The 14,024-nt window shown below is 36.6% G+C and overlaps 1 protein-coding gene across 4 annotated transcripts in view; it reads right to left on the bottom strand.

The window, feature by feature from the left end:
- LOC105473309 (synaptotagmin 1) overlaps positions 1-14,024 on the bottom strand; it is a 593,369-nt gene that overhangs the window by 50,389 nt on the left and 528,956 nt on the right. The gene's annotated exons all lie outside the window — the stretch shown is intronic.

Below are 14,024 nucleotides of genomic sequence, written 5' to 3' on the forward strand. Positions count from 1 at the left end.
TTAAATTCATATGTTGAAGTCCTAACCCTTAGCACCCCAGAATGAGACTGTATTTTGAGACAGTGTCTTTAAAGAGGTAATTACATTACGATGAGGTCATTAGGTGGGCTTCATCCAATCAGTTAGAGGCCTTAAGAGAAAAAAGACCTCCCCTGAAGAAGAGGGAATTTTGCCAGCAGAGTGTCCTTGGACTGAACATCAAGTGTTTCCTGGGTCTTCAGCCTACTGGGCTACTCTGCAAAGTTTGGACTTGCCAACCTCTAAAACTGAATGAGCCAATTCCTTAAAATAAAGCCCCTCTCTCTTTCTCCCTCTCTCCCAACTGCCTCTTCCCCTGACCCCCTCACTATTGGTTCTGTTTCTCTGGGGAATCCTGAATAATGGAAGGTCTTATTCTCATCCAGGTTTTGGCTGAAGGATAAAGATACATCTTTCCTTGTGAATGTTTTCCAGAAAATAAAAGCAGTAGGGACCTAACTTAGTAAGTTTGGCTTTTCTCATATACACCTATCATCTAATGACTTATTATCATTTATTCAGAGGTATTAGATATTCATGGTGTATGGGGCTATCTTTCCTCCTGAAGAGGACCCAGCTGGTTCTTCATTATGGGAACCATGCTTTGAATTGCTTTTTCAATAGGTTTGTTTGTGGTATTATGAAAAACAAAACAAAAAACAAAGCAAAAATCTCTCAAGTATGCAACTGTTAATCTGACTCTGGTTTAACCAGAAGAGCTGATTTAGGTCCCTAATATGCTGAGGAGTCATGTGGAATTTCCCTGGAGTATTTTAACTAATGAATGCTTTACAAATATGTCAGTATGGGTGGATATGGTGTCTTATTATCCTTATTTCGATTTGTCCCTAAGCCCTGCCTCACACACTGAGGATTTAATGAGCTTTCACAGAGATCTCTACATCAAAATGGCTCTTGAGGAGTCCTCAGCTTTACTGAGCTTGCTCTCTTTTCTTCTTTTGTTGAAGTTTTTTTCCTGTCTCTGGCATCGATGTGATTGAATGCAGGGGCCTACTTAGGTTTGCAGCACAGAGGAAACACCTGTGAAAATCTGTTTCTTAGGCTGCCCATCCAAGAGTGGTATTGTTCAGGCTGCCTTGTGTTAAATTAGCTTGAAGAACAGAAATTAGAGCCTTCAGAATTAATCAATCCTAGATAACTACTGTGAAAAAGATTTTATCAGACTTGAAACCTGGATTTTATTTCCCAAAGCTTGAAGCTTTGATTTTGTGTTGAGACTGGGAAATTGCACAAGTTTACATGGCAGCTCCAGAAAGTAGCCTGCACTTCCAGGCAAGAGAGGAGCTACTATTCCCAAGAGGTTTGCATGTAGCATAATGGAAACTTTCTATGGGAGAAATTTCTACTATCTGAGCTTGCGATGGGTGGAGTGTAGATTGACTCAGGCCGAAGGGTCAACTCCTGTCAGACGATCTGTGCAGGGTTCTTAGATTCTGAAAGTGCTAAAACACTCACTAGGCCAACAATGCTAGGCTTACACAATCAGTAAGTCCCAGGGCAGCCCACCTTCTTAATCTCTTTCTTCCTAAAAAAGTTTGAGTGTTGGCCTAAAAATGTTTGAGTTTTGGTGGTTCATGCCTAAGTGTTGGCCTAAAAATGTTTGAGTTTTGGTGGTTCATGCCTCCAATCCCAGCACTTTGGAAGGTCAAGGTGGGAGGATCGCTTGAGCCCAGGAGTATGAGACCAACCTGGGCAACATAGTAAGACCATGATTTTACAAAAATGAAATAATTAGCAGACATGGTGGCTCCTACCTGTAGTCCTAGCTACTTGGGAAGCGGAAGCAGGAGGATCTCTTGAGCCCAAGAGTTAGAGGCTACAGTGAGCTATAACTGTGTTGCTGCACTCCAGCCTGGGTAGCAGGGTGAGACCTTGTCTCCAAAAAAAAGTTTGAGTTTTGATGAGTTTTAATTATTATATTTAATATCATTCTTCCATGTGGTAATCTCCATTTATCAAAATGAAGAAAACTGAAAAGTAAAATTCTTTCTGTAGAAATTCATTAGCTAGCCAAAGCACTCATAAAAGACATTTGTTCCAAAGTAGAAGGGGCAAACTTGGATTTTGTAATAGGCTGTATCATCAAGGAGGCTTATGTTACTAGCTTCATGAATATGAAGTGAAAGCATTATGAGAATATTATGGCACACTTTTTTTTTCTTTTAATTGACACAGGGTCTCGCTTTGTCTCCCCAGCTGGAGTGCAGTGGTGCAATCATAGTGCACTGCAGCCTGGAACTCCTGGGCTCAAGCATCTTCCTGCCTCATCCTCTCAAAGTGCTGGGATTACAGACGTGAGTTATCGTGCCTGGCCTTATGGCACTTTCTTGATATTCGGTATGTTTGAAAGCTGATAATTGATTTGATTCTAGGTACTACTGCTATTCAATTTTGTCACCAGTATTCCATTGGCCCTTGTTTAACATTTTTATTCTACAATGCAATTTGATACATACTATAATAACAATGAAAGTCAGATTAGCCAGGCAGCATTATGTCCACCTTACAGATGGGTCATAGACCCAAGGAACTGAAGAGGTTTATTTAAGGTCACTTTGTTCAATAGAGTCAATGTCCAGATGACATGTCCCTAACTGTAGAGGGTCTCTCAAACTTGCTAGGAGTAATTACTTGAATCTAAAAATTATTGTGACATTGTTTAAAAGGGTGAATGAAACTACAAGAGATCCGTATTCTGCTTTGGGATTAGATGTTTGTTTCTTCATGGATGGACTCCATTGAAACCAAATGCACTACCGAGGCTTATGAAAACATGGCAATAGCACAGGCAACAGTGAGTACAAAGGTGATCAGAACAACACCTGCCTTTCAGCAATGTGCCCTCAGTCTAAAACTTACTATCAAACATGGCATGGTCTCATTTGTTATGTTCTGTCAGATGTTGTGATTACCTGTAGCTAAAGGTGTTCTGCCAGAGGTGATTAAGACAGCTACAAATTTCCATAGCTCTAATTTCCGTCCTGCTACTTTCTTGCAAGCAGCCATCAAATTATCCCCTTTGTGTTTTTCTGCCTTCTAAAAAACTGAAAACACTGTCTGATATGGTCATTTTTTCAGTTTCTGTCTAATACACTCTAGGATTAGCAGGGAATTTCATGGAATGCAGTTGACAGGGAGATCAATAACATGTAGAGGCCAGAAGTTCTAGGAAGATAGGAAAAATCTTCTTTTGCAGGCAGTAGGAGGGGAGACCTCCTGAGTGCTGGATATTGTGCTTGATTCTGTGCATATATCATCTCATTTTTCTATCCACAATAGCCAGAAGTAGGTACTATTACCTTTACATTTTGATGAAATCATGGCTCAACTTAATGACTTGCCATGGGTCCTGGTACCTACTTCTTTCTATGGTTTATACTATGTCCATAAACATAAAGAATAAGTTAGGCATAGAGGAGTGAGAAAGCAGAGTAAGAAGTCTGAACTTGATGGAGAGGGAATGACTAGTGTATTCTTGGAGAAAAAGTGAAGTTCCAAGAGTAGGACTAGGTATATTCCAGTCATCTTGGCTTTAGAAAGATGCTCAGATAAGCTCTTTGCATCAACTCAAGTCAATTTGGTTTGTCTAGCAGAGCTGTAAATGAATATGGTTAAAGATCTCTAGAAGCTTCTCTTAAGTGATATTGTTCTGGTGGATATAACTGATTAGCTTGAAAAATTTTATTCCTTAAGAAAAGCAGGGGACTGATGAGCATCATTTTTACAAGTGGTACTCAGGGTGTGGCCCTATACCAGCAATGTCAGCATCAGCTGGGGACTTGTTAGAAATGGAAATTCTTGGGCACCACCCAGACATCTGGGAGTAGGAAGGGAAATCTGCATTTTAACAAGACCTCCAGATTATTCTGAAACCCCAATGTTTCAGAGGCACTTCTTTACTCTGTAATATCTTCTACACGAGAATTTCAATTTATTTGTATATTAAAAGTTGCCTTTAAAACTAAATCCATCAGCAATCGTCAAATGTACTTGATAACACTTAGTCTGCTTTTTCCCCTAATATGTTATAGAAGATGGGATAAATGTAGTTAACATAGACTGTTCCGAGTATAAACAAAGCCAATTTAAGTTTGATTGGAAATATATTTTTGGAAATATATTTGAAACATATTTGAATACTTTGACTTGCAGGAAAATTAAATATGCCTCTAAATAACAGGAATATCATATCTGAATTTTTATGTTATCTTTTATCATAATATTCCTTGAGATTACCTATTGAAGACAATGATTGAAATTTTGAAAGGCAGAAAAATAATTCAAATTACTGCAGATGACTTGCTTCAATGTCATATAACAATTTGCATCAAAAATAACAATATCAGAAACCCTTTTAAAACTTGAAAAGAACAAGGAAAAGATGAATATTCCTTCTTATTCATGCCCTAATCCAATCCCCTAAGAAAATAAATGTCACTGAAACAATAGGATTCTAAAATTGTAGCATTTCAAAGGAGACCAGGGACAACAATACTGGACTATGTATTAATGTTGTCAACATTGACTGACTAAGCAGACAGAAATATAGAAGACTTTCTGAAACTACATGATTTATTTTCATCTACTGTACTGGTTATTCGTATGGTCGTGTTGAGCTGGACAGTGACTTGGAGTAGGGGTTGGAGAGGAATCAGCTACAAAGGCCATGGCAAAAATACTGTAAAAGGAATCACTGTTGAACAGAAAATTGTTTGACACCTGATATCAGATTCTGTACCCTATCCTACTCAAAATGCATTATTTTAAAAACATGTCCATTTTATATATTACAGTCCTTTTCCTTCTAAAATAGCAATTTAGATGTTATCTCAGAAAATTTTCCTCATCAATAAATCCTATTTGCAACTGTTTTGATACACGTCTACTGTTCACAAATTTTATACATGTCGATTTGTATAAGTTAACATTAATCATATTTTAAATCCATTTTAAAGTCTAAAGTATAAGGACCTTATTCTTGACTTCTAGAGTCAAGGACCATAATAAGGACCATATAAGGACCATATTCTGTTTAACGTTTACTTTATTCGGCACCTATTTACTGACTTCTTATTACATATTTTATGCCATAATAGGCTTAACACACATGGACCACATACCTACTCCTTGTTATCAGGGAATTTAAAGTTAAGCTGGCTAACAGTATAAAGCCAGTATAAATTAAAAATTAAACATAATAATTCAGAAGATATTTTAAGACAGTATTTAAAAGCCAAGTCAATTATTAAATATGAGATAACTACTGCTATGAACTCAGAGCATGGTTCTTAGTATTCTCTCTTCTTAAAGTATGGAATTCATTCAGCAGCATTTGAGCACATTTTCCCTGTTAGTTCAGAGGAGCTCAGCCTATGTTGTAGCAAGAGCCCTCCTACCCTTATTCTGTGGATCAGACTGACCTTTCATACTGAACACTTTTCCTGAAATGTAACAAATGACAAATGGAATATAATTGGTGGAACAGGAAAAACATATGTAGAAATTAATTCAATTAGAAGGTTAACTTTCAACTTTAAGCAGTAATTTGGAATCTAATGTTTGTAGCATGAACATAACCTAACCTCATTCATTTACAAGACTAAAAAGGTGCACCAACATTTTCTGAGAAACACAAAAATGTCAGGAACTTCAGTTCTGCATAGTGTTATGGAATTTACGGTGGATAGTGGACAGCGTGATGGAAACTTCCTGGATGAAAAGCTGTTTGGATTAGGAAATCACATATACTTGGAAAAATCTATCAGGATGCTTCCTTTTTATATGAATCACATCCTCCCCACATCTTTAGGCCTTGTAGCATAGAGTTTTTGACCTAAAAGAATGATAAAGAAAAATCATTACTTGTAAGACTTAGGTCATCAACTAGAATCTTGCCAGTACCCAGGTACCATCATTTTGCGGCATCAGAGATCCTGCCTCCAAATTTGACCTCCTTCTTCAGGCCAGCTTCCACACAGCAACCAGAGTAACATTCCAAAATGCAGGCAGATCTCCTTTCATTTAAAAACCTCTGACGGGCCACGCATGGTGGCTCAAGTCTGTAATCTCAACATTTTGGGAGGCTGAAGTGGGAGGATCACTTGAGCTCAGGAGTTTGAGACCAACCTAGGCAACATAGGGAGACTCCCATCTCTACAGAAAATAAAATTATCCAGGCATGGTGGCACAGGCCTGTAATCCCAGCTATTTGGAAGGCTGGGGTGGGAGGATTGCTGAAGCCCAGGAGATCGAGGCTGCAGTGAGCTGTGATTATGCCACTGCACTCCAGACTGGGCAACAGAGGGAGACCCTGTCTCAAATAAAATAAAACAAAATATCTGATGGCTAGCTCCCTGGTGCAACTGGAATACAAGCAACCCCCTTCCAGCGGTCTCCAAACCTCTATACCGGCTGGTTCCTGCCTGCCTCTCAGACCTCATCCCTTCCACTCTCCCAGTGCTGGGCCAAGTTCTGAACATTCCAGCTTCCTGGATATTCCTGAAATATTTATAAAGTTTCTTCCCATCTCAGGACCTTAGCATTCACTTTTCTTTTTGCTTGAAACACTCTTCCTCTAGGTTTTCATATGTTACTTTTTTAAAGAAACTTGTCTGTTCACCAGAGCTAAGTCTACCCCTTCATTTACCTTTTACATTATTCTGTTTGTCTTCTTTGTAGCACTTACCAGCACCCAAAGTTATTTTATGTTTATTATTTAATTATCTCTTCTAGAATATAAATTGCTGAAGGGAAAATATCATGTTAACCTCTCTATTCCTAGTACCAACATGATAATGCCTGGCACTAAATAAATGCTGAATAAATATTTGTTGACACACTGTCAGAAGAATATCATCCTTCAATCAAGCCACACAAAGAAGCTCTATTCCTGTATTCTGACAGAAAAGGACTATGATTACTTCATTTAATCCTGTTTTGTACTGCATTAGTATCATCTGGGAAAACTTTAGAAAAATAATTATTTCCTATGACCTTCAACTAACTGCTTCTCTTGAGATAGAGTCCTGGAACCTGTATTTTAAAAATCTACTAAGGTGATTCTGATGTACTGGGAGGGTGAGAAAGATTGGATTAATATTTAATTTAATACTTCTACATTTAATCCTTAAATTAATATTTACTTGCAATATGCTGTGGAATTATCAACATATTTTTCTAAATTTGTATTCATGTGAAATACTATCAATTTAGGGCAGACATGACATCAACCAATCCTTCTGCTTTGAGGGTGGTCCCAGATAAAAATTGGCTGTCATTATAAAAATATCTTGTTCTCACCTGGAACTCCATTAACATACTCTTTGGACCTCATAAAATGGCCAGCATACTAAATACCTCTTTCAGTTTCTAAAGTATTAAAATATTCTGTTTAGAAATGGTTAAAGAAAACTTCATATGTAAGCATGAAGCAATTAAAAATTATATTTCTAGGTGTAGTAACTAATTTAGGATACAGAGTATTATTGGGTATTTTGCAGCCATAGTATGATAACAAAATAGTCAATGGCTATCTTATAAACTATAAAGATATCTCCCTAAATTTGTTAATTTAGAAAATTAGGAAAATCTGGATAGTTCCTTACTATGTTATTTTAAATTTATTTTGATATGATATGCATCAGTTTAAATTGACGTCTCTCTTCTTTGATATTATTTCTATATTCTTTTCCCCCTTTTATTATACTCTTAAGTGTTTACTACACATGGATTAGGAGAGGAAATATCTTTATGAATCAAGTAGACTACTATCAAAGTCTGTAATAGTCAGGCATGGTGGCTCATGCCTGTAATCCCAACACATTGGGAGGCCAAGGCAGGAGGTTTGCTTGAGTCCAGGTGTTTGAGACCAGCCAGGGCAACATAGTGAGATGACATCTCTACAAAAAACAAAAACCAAAAAACAATATCTGTAATAAATGTTGAGCTCTGGGGCTAGGCACGGTGGCTCACACCTGTAATCCCAACATTTTGGGAGGCCGAGGCTGGAGGATCACTTGAGGTCAGGAGTTTAAGACCAGCCTGGTCAACATGGTGAAACCTCGTCTCTACTAAAAATACAAAAATTAGATGGGCATGGTGGTGGGCGCCTATAATCCCAGCTACTCAGGAGGCAGAGGCAGAAGAATTGATTGAATCTGGGAGGCAGAGGTAGCAGTGAGTTGAGATTGCGCCACTGCACACCAGCCTGGGCAAAAGAAGTGACTCCATCTCAAAAAAACCCAAAAAATCAAAAAAGTTGATCTCTGTAATGAATTCATAAATCATTCAGAGGAATTTTTAAACACAGACATGGTTGATTCATGTCTCTTCTACAACCAGTCTTCCTCTCTACCTCTTTCCCTTCCTCTTTTTCTCTCATCTCTTTGACAAATGTATTTAAGGCTTATGATGTATCAAGTTCTTTAAAATTATCTTGGTCTTAAAAAATAATATAAGATACTAAAATTATGTGTGTGTTGTGTGAAAATAGTTTTCAAACATTGGGATTCTCATGAAATTTATCTACTTAACCTTAATTCTATTGGTAATTATGGGGAGGTAACTAGGTAAACAGTGTAATAACCTAATGTATTTAATAGCGAAAAAACTCTATTGTGTAGCTATTTCATTGGAAGATTAAATTTACAGTCCAGATGTTTTACCATTTGAGTGATTAATAAGCATAAAAACATATCATCTAGTTTTTTGAAATGTTGCAGTAGAAACCTGTTTTTGATGAATTCTAGTTAGGCATTATATTTTATTGATGTGAGCTGAAACAGTTTTCTTTAACATAAAATAAGCCAAATCAATTCCTATCTTAAAAGTTAAGCATCTTTAAATGTATAAATTTTGAAATGTGGTAACCTTTAAAATGAGACATAAGAATAAAGGGTAGGTTATACATCATCAACTTCTGGTTGGTATTGATCTTTATTAGCTTAAACGGGTTCACATTTGGACACTGAATCATCCTGCAGACTGTTTTATATGCTGTCATAGCAATCTATCTTTATCAGTCTTTATCAGTTGCCTACACAGGTTACATCTAATGTACTATAGAGCTTCTGCCTATAATTTTTTTGTAGCTGCATTTTTACTGTTTTCAATTTTTTTCTTCCCAGTAAGGCAATATTATTTCCGTTTAACAACTGCTTTGGTAATATCCCAAATCATTTTCATATCTGCTGGTCCATTACAATTGAAGTTAATACCCAGCTACATACCCGTAGCATTTACCAGGTGCTATCATCAAGCTATCTGGGCTATGTCAACAGTTTATGTATTTGTCTGATTTTAAATAATACATGTGACCAGATGCCAAAGCATTAGAGCAAATTACAGCCAAATGATATATTATGTCTTTAATGCAGCCCCTGCTGTAGCTTCTAGGTTAGTCAGAGACAAGGTGTAAATTGACATAGCAGCTGTTTCTGGTCTTCTTTATCCCAGGAGGGAAAAGCACAAGATGCTAGTGCTTAGCAGAGGGGTATATATTGGTGAAACTGCTCAGTCTTCATTTCTTCCCCAGAAGGCAGAAGAAATCAGAGAGAAGGATGGAGTGGGGAAAAGAAAAGTAAGGCTGACAGAGAAGCTTAAAGAAATGCTTTCAGATGGCAACAAAAGACAAAATAGACAAATGGGATCTAATTAAACTAAGAGCTTCTGCACAGCAAAATAAACTATCATCAGAGTGAACAGGCAACCTACAGAATGGGAGAAAATTCTTGCAATCTATCCATTTGACAAAAGGCTAATATCCAGAATCCACAAAGAACTTAAACAAATTTACAAGAAAGAAATAAACAACCCCATCAAAAAGTGGGAAAAGCATATGAACAGACACTTCTCAAAAGAAGACATTTATGCAGCCAACAGACATATGAAAAAATGCTCATCATCACTGGTCATCAGAGAAATGCAAATCAAAACCACAATGAGATACCATCTCATTCCAGTTAGAATGGCGATCATAAAAGTCAGGAAATAGCAGATGCTGGAGAGGATGTGAAGAAATAGGAATGCTTTTACACTGTTGGTGGAAGTGTAAATTAGTTCAACCATTGTGGAAGACAGTGTGGTGATTCCTCAAGGATCTAGAACTGGAAATACCATTTGACCCAGTGACCCCATTACTGGGTATATACCCAAAGGATTATAAATCATGCTACTATAAAGACATATGCACACATATGTTTATTGTGGCACTATTCACCATAGCAGAGACTTGGAACCAAGCCAAATGTCCATCAATAATATACTGGATAAGGAAAATGTGGCATATATACACCATGGAATACTATGCAGCCACAAAAAAGGATGAGTTCATGTCCTTTGCAGGGACATGGATGAAGCTGGAAATCATCATTCTCAGCAAAATATCACGAGGAGAGAAAACCAAACACTGCATGTTCTCACTCATAAGTGGGGGCTGAACAATGAGAATACATGGACACAGAGAGGAGAACATCACACACTGGGGCCTGCTGGGGGGTGGGAGTCTAGGGGAGGGATAGCATTAGGAGAAATACCTAATGTAAATGATGAGTTGATGGGTGCAGCAAACCAACATGGCACGTGTATACATATGTAACAAACCTGCATGCTGTGCATATATAACCTAGAACTTAAAGTATAATTTAAAAAAAAGAAAGAAAGAAAGAAAGAAAAATAAAGAGTTGTGCTTCAGAAACAACAAATGCTTTCAGGATTGCCTCTTCAGACATGGTTACAATAGATGTACTCAGTTTTTTTTATTAACTGGACCAGATTAATCTTCATTAAACTGATTGAACTAGTAATCTCTTAATTTTAGGTCATCAGACATAAACATTTGTCTTTTTTTCATTTTGTATCAGCTTAAATTGTTTTACCTCTCCTGATAGTCTCCCTATACCCTTTTTCTTTGTCTTTTATACTCCAAGTAAATTGTATCCCATATGTGGGATCAAATGGGGAGTAAATTATGCTCCATCCTCCTGTCCTCATTTGCTGTAAACCAGTGTAAATTCTTATGTATCTACAATCTGTATTACTGGGTATGTTCTTAATGTAATCTTTGTTCAGCTGATAGTTTATTTCAAATTATGAAATCTGTTTATAGCATTACTTTTCCTATGACATGTAGTTTTTCACAATAGCAAAGAGTTGATGTGATTTTTGTAGATATGCTAGAAAATAAAAACTTTTTAAGGAAACTTGTTCATAGTTATTCGTTTGCTCTCAAATTGCCCAAAGTATATTACCATGGAAACGTGCCTATTTAGGATATTTCAAACATATATTTTAAAAATATTGAAAAGTGGTGGTCATTAAGATACTCTCACAAAACAATATCTAAACTCTTCCTTCTTTGGAGAAACAATGATTAATAATAGGTCTCTAGTGGTACCCACCCATTCTTCAAAGAACACTATTTTTGTGATGATATGTTCTGTTCATGTGGTATGGATGTGGCACATTTTTTACTGAGGTTTAGGTTATATGTGAATTGGAGACCTTTCAACAATGGATTCATATTTGCCACACATCTTGTAAAATTACTGCAGCACTGGCCTCATTTTTAGTTGTGACATCCAGTATTCTACCCATTGTCTTGCAAACCTTATACACAGGTTCGTACTCAGTATTTTAAAATCCTTTGGTTTCTCATCACAACAAATCAGTCATTCTGAACAAAAATAAATCTGTTTATTCCTTTCTCTGGTTTTTCTAAGTGGTGTAATCATATGTAATTCTTACTGTCTACTCAAAACTGTTGGGGGGATCAACTGAAAATTCTATTTCAATGATTACAAAAGATAATATCTTCTTTTCTTCGCTCTTGGCAACATCTTTTCCACTTTCAGAAAATAATAAAAATGGGTCATTTTAGCTCTTGGCCATCTTCCTAATACATGATTTGAAGTTAATGACCTATGGACTGTGTTATTCTTTATTAAATTAGTTTTTTTTTTAATTCCCAGGGAACTTTTCAAAAATCTTAAGCAATACATTTCTGGCATCCCCCAATGTATACCTTTTAGAACTGGGAAGGAATTTTTGAAAGCTTCTTTTACTGTTGGCTTTGAAAATCACTGCTGACTTGTTATTTTTGTTGTGTATCTTTGAGCTGGTGCTTCTTAAAAAGTGATTCTTCAGGTCGTTGCATGAGAATTACCACCAGCTATTTTTAATATTCAGATACCTGACACCCTATTTCAGAGCTATTGAATCAGGATCACAGGGGTGGGCCTGGGCACCTGCATTTTTAACAAATGCCCCCAGAACTTCTAATGTATTCTACCAATTGAAAACAACTGCTTTAACCACTGGGTCTAAAGGCTATGACTAATCTTAAAAGTAGTGACACAATTAAGGTGAGATGAAAGGATTGAGGTTTGGAGTTGTTAAGCAGCTTGCCCAAAGTCACCTTGCAGGCAGTTAGTTACCAGTGGATGTTTGCCACCAAGATGGAGCCAACTCTGAAAGAGGAAGACATTAGGAGCTCCAACACAGATGGCAGGAATCCCCAGGATGACTCAGAGAGCAACCAGTCTAGACTGTAGCAAGTCAGGCTCTGGGGAAGGCTACTTCATAAGGATGAGCAGCTTGAGAGAGATTTAGACAATCAGCAGCGAGGCTGGGGTTGAATTGGTGATGAATACATGAAAACTAAGCCAATGGGACAATTAAGCAACATTAGATGAGAAAGGAAAAGTGTTGAAACATTACTACATGGCTCAATTGTGCAGTTTCCACATAATCCCAATAATGTGAATTGAATGTTGAGCTAGACAACATATAGCATATGGCATAACTATATTGGAAATATGGGGGAATGAAAGGAATATGTGTGCATAGAAAGGAGCTAAACCCTCATTTTCCATGGTGGGGAGTCAGTGGGTAACACTGAAACAAAATTCATCAAGCAGCATATTATCTAGAGACAAGAGGGTAAATAAAAAAAAGATCTAAAAGAGGTGCCTGCAAGCACTGTGAGGGTAGTGTCTGCTTTTCTTATCCTTTATAAAAAGCAATTGTAGAATTGTTTGATTCTTAAATCTATGTGCTTGTATGTATAACTTTAATAAAAACGAAAACAAGCAACAATAACAAAAAGCCTTTGTACCTATCAAAATTACTGATGTCGTTTGACCCAGCAATGTTACTTCTAGGAATTTATCTTATAAATGATTTGGCAAAATAATGGAATGCAAGGTAATTCAATACAGCACATCTATAATAATTATTGGAAACAAACAAAAAAAGAAGTAGTGACTATTCCTTTGTTCTTAGTGACATAATTTGCATTGGGTAGCTGCAGTGAAACACATTAAAGACAATGAATTTAACCTAAAGACCTGGGAAATTGAGCTAAATAATCTTGGATACTTCTAGAGCTACAGTTAAAACTTCATGCTACTACTTATAGTGGAACTGAGAGTTGAATCTCCTCAACCATTAAGATGGAGTGGCAGCATTTTTTGGTGAGATAGCCAAAGAAACCTGAATATAAATGTACTGGTAGGAGGTGGTATAAAAATATAATTCAGGAGCCAGAAAAACTTGATTTGAATTCTAGCTCCATTTACAATTATGGGCAAGTTATTTAAGCTTTCAACATTTTAGTTTCCTCCTCTATAAAATAAAATTAATTTCAGTACCTACCGTATAGTGTTACTGTGAGGGTTAGATGGGCTACTCTCTATAAAATACTTAGCACAGTGCCTGATTCATATTAAATGCTTAGCAACTGGAAATATCTGACATTATTTTCTTAAATTAACTAAAAATGGTCTTAATTTCATTGGGTGTACTATTTAATTTAGGGTTTTTAGGTAGGATATGATGCTGAGAACATATAAATAGCTCATACTCGAATTTTTACAATGTAATATAGATTCAGTGTCTTAGTACAGAAATTACGGCTAACATATGTGTTGTTAAAGTATCTGATTAGTAAGATGTTCTATAGTTTATTAAAAATGTTCCCTGATGCAAAG

This window comes from Macaca nemestrina, chromosome 10 (genome assembly GCF_043159975.1).
Source record: "Macaca nemestrina isolate mMacNem1 chromosome 10, mMacNem.hap1, whole genome shotgun sequence".
Lineage (NCBI taxonomy): Eukaryota > Metazoa > Chordata > Mammalia > Primates > Cercopithecidae > Macaca > Macaca nemestrina.